This window comes from Chanos chanos, chromosome 9, assembly GCF_902362185.1.
Source record: "Chanos chanos chromosome 9, fChaCha1.1, whole genome shotgun sequence".
Taxonomy (NCBI): Eukaryota; Metazoa; Chordata; class Actinopteri; order Gonorynchiformes; family Chanidae; genus Chanos; species Chanos chanos.
In genome coordinates this window covers 38,237,076-38,244,575 of record NC_044503.1, presented here as the reverse complement: position 1 = coordinate 38,244,575, position 7,500 = coordinate 38,237,076, and positions in this window count along the sequence as shown.

Sequence of the window (7,500 nt, the reverse complement as noted above, 5' to 3'; positions counted from 1 at the left end):
TCTAACCTTAAGCTTGACTATAGGAAGAGTCTATTTGATGACTTTTTGCTCTAACAGTAACAGTCATATCTGTTTAAACGTGAAACTGCAGAACTGTCCCCATTAGGTCAATTGCGTCAGATGTTTATATTCTCATGGGAACATTAACTCCGCATGAGGCCACAAGACCAAAACCGCAAACACGCGCATTCACACACACACACACGCTCACTCCCACACACACAGAAACACACACACATACACAGACACACACACACACACACACACACACACACACACACACCTACTATACTTAATGTAGGATCCTCTGCTTCTTTACACACACAGAGAGACATATATAACTGCTTCGGCATTTCACACATGATAATCTGACAATATCCACTTTTGCACTAACTGTATGATAATCTGAACCATACACACACACACACACACACCTGTTCTCCATTAAGACTGGACTGCGCTCGCCCTAACCCACTAGTGTAGGACCGCCTGTCTCTCTCGGCAGACTTATGTAAGTGCAGAAATGAAAATTACACGCAGACGAATTCGCATTTTAGAGCTACGACTGCTAACTATTAAACTATTAGGCATGATTAAGAAATGTGTCTTTAGATGGCTGATCTCCCATTTTTCCCCTCTCCGTGTGGACCGATGACAAGCTGTTCTATCCTACATGATGCAAAAAGACAACGGAGCGCCAGCGTGACACGTTACGCACGCCTTCATACAGTCTGTTAAACTAAGACCGTTGCGCAAACGCGTTTTATAAAGCTCGTGAAAATTCACATTTATTGTGAAATACAATTCAGCGCCTGTTTACCTTTCCAAGTGACTGTTATCCCAGCGTATTTCCGCCTGTAAATCTAATAGCCTAACGACTATTTCTAGTTTTGTGTACTTGTAACATGATTACTCAGGAAAAAAATGGATCAAAGGTACTAGAAGGTTAACAAAGTCAATCTGTTCTTCGGTGCAGTTGGTATTTGACTTAGTTTGTCACTAAACACAATTCCACTTTTCCCTGACAGTCAAGTTGTCCTAATTCTTTGTAACGTCAGGCAAAGGCCTATTTGTGTAATTAAAAAAAATTCTCTCCGAAATTTGGGAACTTGGAAGTTGTATGCATGTATAACTCTCCCTCGCAGACTAATGGACGGGTTGGTTCGTTTTCAAGGTGAAATCCTTCCCTTGGCAAAAGGAGACGCGTTTGAGCTGAGAATGTTGGACACAAACAAAGTGCTTGCGGTCATAGACAGGGATTGATTTCACCGCCAGCTAAAAGGTTGATTTTTTTTTTTTCCCCACTGAAATTTCGCAGCCCAGGGAAATGTCTCCTGCAGTTCAAACGACCGTAGACCTAATTATTGATAAGCTAACGTTTTGCGTTGGTTATCGATCGTAAATCCGACTGCACTGTTTACAAACACGGACGCTTGAGGAAGTGAAGTGTCCAAGCCATCTCGATTCTAGGTCGGTGAGAAACGTAAACATTGTGCAGCCGTGAAGTAGTTCAGTGGGTTCACGTTTTAAGTGAGAGGAATGGCATTCGTTTCCTAACAGAAACACACACACACACACACTCGCGCACACACACACACAGGCGACCTGCGAAGTCAGCTCCTCAAACTATCCAAATCTCCACATTCTTCCCCGACTCACAGACACCACGCGTTTCCTTCTGTCTCTGTGCCAGTTTAAATTGATAAAAAATTTAGGATTATTCTTCGTGGATTAAGCAGTTTCAGCACAATGCAGACCAAATGTAACACAATTCTTCTAGCTCTTGCTGTCTTGTGCTGTTTGTTTGTGGGGTTTATTTCTTTTTTAGATTAAAATACTTTTAAATTAATTCAAAGTAGACGATGCCTGAAACTTTCATATGGATCTCATAAATTTGGGTTGGAAATGAATCTCTCTCTCTCTCTCTCTCTCTCTCTCTCACACACACACACACAAGTTCTGCATACTTCTTTCCTACATCATCAGCACGAACCCACCCTATCGGATGCCCTTCCTGTATAGGTGCTCAAATGTATGGCATTCATTGTTTGTCTCAGCCCGTAGACACAGAGGCAGGCAATAATTGCCCCGTTTTTCAACAGTTCTGCAAGAGTTTTTGGATAATACAGACAAACGTATCGGATACCAGAGTAAGTGCACTTTTTTCAAGTTGGCACCAATGCACAAATCAACTCATATCCTGAAAACCGTTCTACTGGTTTTCTTTTCTTTTTTTCTCTCTCTCTCTCTCTCTTTTTTTTTTTTTTGGTTGGGTAAAATTCATAGAACATTGTCGGCTTGTTGCCACGGCAACCTACGTCGTAAATATTTATCAAATAACATGGTGTTTGGTATCTTAAAGGCTGTCAAGACAGCTTGCTCAACACGCGAATTAAACCGCCCTTTTCTCTATAATTGGAGTATTGTCTCGTGCCCTCAGGCGGCTTGTATCTTCTCCTGGGACAAATCCAGATTCGATTCATGCGGCGTCGTTTGACTGGCATGCGGGGCGCGTCCTGGTGAATTGGCAGTGTGTTTCTGTTTTTTGTTTGACGAGCCGCGCCCATCAAGAATCTCTCTCCCTCCCTCTCTAACTCTCGGTCCACTCTATACACTTCGCTTGGCAGCCCTTAGGTTTGCGGAAGGACAGAGAGTAGAATTCAACTCGTGTGTGTGTGTGAGTGTGTGTGTGTGTGAGAACATAGTGGGCATAGTTTTGAAGCGGATGGAAGCCAGGAGTCAAACTGAGGCGCACTGTATGCGTTCGCGCGCCCCTATAAGCCTGGCACCCATCGCGGCCTCGAGCTTCGCCGGCGCATCCATTATCCGCCACCTGCACCTCGGCCAAAACTGAGTAGGCTAAACACTGCCCTCCGTTCTTCACAGGTTGCGAACTCTCCGCAAACTCCCCTGTAAAATTACAGTGGCGACGGCAAACTCTGAGCACACAGCCAGGCAAAATAAAACACTCAGAAGTGTGTTTTAAACTGATCGGAATTTCGGCCCACGTTGAAAAGCTCTGCGCTTTTGAAGGGGGGGGGGGGGGGGGGGCGACTCAAAGACAAGTTTAAGAGATCCAGCAGTGCGTGTGGGCCAACGGACTGGGCACAGTCCAGTTCGACTTCTCCAGTTTCTTTCGCTTTTTTCCCCGTCCCAGTTCAACAATAAGGAATTTTACAAGATTGAAATCGGGAAGAGGGGATGGGATTTTTCAAAGAAGAACCCAAGGAGGAACTCAAAAACGCTGTCTGATCTTGACAAAGAGAACAGCGATACTGACATAGAGGCGGTGACGGTTTCATTTAACGTTCTGCGGAACCTGCATTTGATAAGTGTTTGTATAATTGTCGAGGTGTAATTAAATCATTTTGTGTGGTGTTGCTGTGGTATTTTCCACAGCAAAGTTGAAAATACAACACTAAACTGCTTTGATTTGTACTGAACAGTTCCAGTTCGATTACGGAAAGAAAGTTGGTGCCTGAGCACAACCCAAAACAAACACAGAAATCAAAGTACACCCCAAAACACACAGTGTAAGGCTAGGTTAGATTTTTACTTTAAAACAAACATAGGTCTAGTTCATATTGTTTGTTTTGTTGTGGACGTCCACGGCCGTTTTAGTGAGAGCTATCCTTAGAACAAATACATTTATAGCCTGCTGTATACAGCCTATAATCTGTATATCAAGATAAAAAAAAAAATCTTAAATTAAGGGCTAGTTTTCAAATCGGACTAGTCTGCTGTCATGGCCCTATGAACACACCTACACACTGAATTTTTTCCGCCACTATTCCAAGCATCTGTCGGGTCGAGTGGACGTTGACCGCCCGGTCACTGTTACTGTTTGCTGTGGAATTCATCCACCCTCTCGTTATTGTTTTGGTGGGTTTCTTGCAAGGGACATCTTGGCAGCGAATCGAACGAGTTTATTTTTACCGAGGAAAAAGAGGAAGGGCAGCACTAACTCACGGGGTCTATTTTTAAGGCAACAGTTTTAAATTATGACTCCCCCCCCCCCCCCCCCCCCCGACTCCCGACAGCTTCTCTGAGATAGCCTACGGAGAAAGCCGCGACTTCACTGAACAATATGTGGCAGACCACCACCGCGGTTTGTCCTTGACTGCCTGTCACCGTGACATTTACCGACGATACGAGAGACAATGAATCTCCTTCAACCCGGACACGCCAGTCATGAATAAAACCGACCAACAATGAACCACTGACCTGAATAAAGACCGACTTCCTGACACCCCCCCTCCCCGGCATCTCCCCTTGACTGGCCCTCTACCTGTGTTTGCTCTTTCTCCTCCCCTCGTCTTTATTTTTTTCGCTCCCTCTCTCTACACACAAGCAACCTCGCTTTCCCTGCCTTTTAAGACTCCTCGAAGGTTTCTGTGTCCCTCTCTCTCTCCCTCTCACACACACTACCTCTCTCTCAGACCAGGCTAAAAATAATTTCCGATGAACTCTACGTGACTCATGGTGCCGAATGAAGGATGGCTTTGTGTTAGGGAGAGAGAGAGAGAGGGGAGACAGAGAGAGAGAGAGAACTTGTGGGATATAAGGCCTAGACTGAAAGAAGACAGAATGTACGTAAGGAGTGAAGGAGGAGAGAGAGTGATTTTTGTTATCTTTTAAGTAATGTCGGTGGACTGCCCGCTAACTAATAGCTCATCACAAAGGCACTTGGGTCGGAGGATGCCAAATAGGCTACCTCCTGTTCTTCTTCAACAATGTGTTTGGCTTGGCTTCGAAGCAGCTGGGCGAAAATGAGAGACGGGGATTTAGAGATTTAAAAAAAAAAAAAAAAAAAAAAAGAACAGGGAAAGACTTCATTTCTTGATTACAACTCAATTTGTGCTGTAAGATCCTGTCTTTCGTTCTTGTCTCTATAGGCTAATTGGCCGCTAGCGTAACAGTATCTCTTTTCGTCTCTGTCGCTGGTCCTGAACAGCATTCTCCTGAATCGCTCGATTAGCCGGAGAAGCGCTTTGAATCCACGGTCTGTTTTCGACTCGTCGGGCAGAACGACCAAGACCTGAACCCGGCTCACCTTTCGGTCTTTCTCCCTCTCTTTTCTCCGCCCTAAGCCCATCTCACTTTTCCCTCTCCGTCCTGGTTTCAGCACGGCAGTCACCGAAACTTCAGGACACTAGGCACACATACCAGAGACTTACCCAACTCTAAGGTGTATTTGTCAAAAGTCTGGAGGGTGTGTGTATGTGTGTGTGTGTTTGCAGTGACCCTAACCGTCTTTAGATGTCACCTATGACTCACCTCCTTTCCATTCGACCGATTTTTCCCCAATTAGAGAGAAGGAAAAAAAAAAAAAAAACAACCCAATCACTCCTGCCTATGACCTGTACTCCGTTTTTTCCTGTTTCCACTAAAAACATGTCCTCTGACTCCCTTTTTTTTCTCCGTCTAGCTCTCCCTCTCCCTCCTTCCCTCTCACTCATTCACTCCTATTTTAGGCAAAATCCTCCTCTCCTAATTGTTCTTACACGCTTTAGAAACTATGTTCTATTCTGATAGCAGTGACCGCCGCTCTTACGTAACTACTGTGATAATGTGCGTTAAACGGCTCGTCACAAAAAAAAACCCCAAAGGAAAAAAAAACAAACAAAAAAAAAAAACAAAGGAAAAAAAAAAAAGAGAACAGAAAATGATGCCTTCTAAAAAATGGCACCGCTTCAATCATGCCCCAGCCCAGACACCTGTTAAATTAATAAATAAATACATACATACATTTATAAATAAATAAGCAAACAAACAAGTGACAAGGGGAATCAGACATGAGCCAAGACAGGAGAGAAAATCTTGTCAAATAGTTATTTTATTTAAAATAATAATAATAATAATAAAAAAAAAAGTTTCATGATCCGTTCGTGTGGTACGGCGACCCCCAGGAGATTTGGGACAGATTCTGTCTGAGTGGACCTGTAGGGTCGGGTCGGGTCTGAGTGGACCTCTAGGGTCGGGTCTGAGTGGACCTGTAGGGTCAGGTTTGAGTGGATCTGTAGGTTTGGGTCGGGTCTGAGTGGACCTGTAGGGTTGGGTCGGGTCTGAGTGGACCTGTAAGTTTGGGTCGGGTCTGAGTGGACCTGTAGGGTTGGGTCGGGTCTGAGTGGACCTGTAGGTTTGGGTCGGGTCAGGTCTGAGTGGACCTGTAGGGTCGGGTATGAGTGGACCTGTAGGTTTGGGTCGGGTCTGAGTGGACCTGTAGGTTTGGGTCAGGTCTGAGTGGACCTGTAGGTTTGGGTCGGGTCTGAGTGGACCTGTAGGGTTGGGTCAGGTCTGAGTGGACCTGTAGGTTTGGGTCGGGTCAGGTCTGAGTGGACCTGTAGGTTTGGGTCGGGTCTGAGTGGACCTGTAGGTTTGGGTCGGGTCAGGTCTGAGTGGACCTGTAGGTTTGGGTCGGGTCTGAGTGGACCTGTAGGTTTGGGTCGGGTCAGGTCTGAGTGGACCTGTAGGGTCGGGTCGGGTCTGAGTGGACCTCTAGGGTTGGGTTGGGTCGGGTCTGAGTGGACCTGTAGGGTCGGGTCGGGTCTGAGTGGACCTCTAGGGTTGGGTTGGGTCGGGTCCTGCAGAGTCAGTTAAATGGTAGCTGTGGGTTTTGTCTGTTTCCGTTGTGAGAAGTTTAAAGGCGGCGTTTGGTATGAGGTGAGGTCACTAGGGTGTGTGTGTGTGTGTGTGTGTATTTATGCTTGGGTGTGTGCGTGTGTGTGTCTGAAGTTGTGTCAATGTGGAAATTCATCTGAATTGCGTTTTTTGTATCAAAGTAGTTTATATATGTATGTGTGTGTGTGTGTGTGTGTTTGTGTGTGTGTGTGTTTGTTCGTTCAGAATTTGCCTTGATTACAGCAGCTGCTGAAGGCCTTTTTATCTGTGGATGTAAATGTGTGTGTTTACAATTTGTGCTGATTGCTGCCTCTAACTGTAATTTCTTTGGGCTTGCTTGTAAATGTGCGTGTGTGTGTGTGTGTGTGAATGTTTGTGTGCTTAAAATTCATCCTGATTGCTGCGGCTGTCTCTGAGAAGTGTCAGTGATGACATCACATCCTCCAGTGACCTTTGACCCAGTTGCTTCCCTCCTCTCGTCCGTACACTGACCGTTCCACTCACTCGCTCCTTCTCTCCAACAACTGAGAGAGAGAGAGAGAGAGAGAGAGAGAGAGAGACAGAGAGACAGAGAGAGAGAGAGAGAGAGAGACAGAGAGAGAGAGAGAGAGAGAGAGAGTGAGAGAGAGAGAGAGAGAGAGACAAAGAGAGAGACAGAGAGTGAGAGAGAGAGAGACAGAGAGTGAGAGAGATAGAGCGAGAGCGAGAGAGAGAGCGAGAGAGAGAGAGCGAGAGAGAGAGAGAGAGATTACATAGCTATAAGATATTGTGACAACTTTGTATAGTGCCTGTGAATAAGATGGGTTGAAATTAAAAAAATTCTCACCAAATATATAATTATATTGGGCCAGCTGTGCTGAACGGATCTTCTTATTTAAG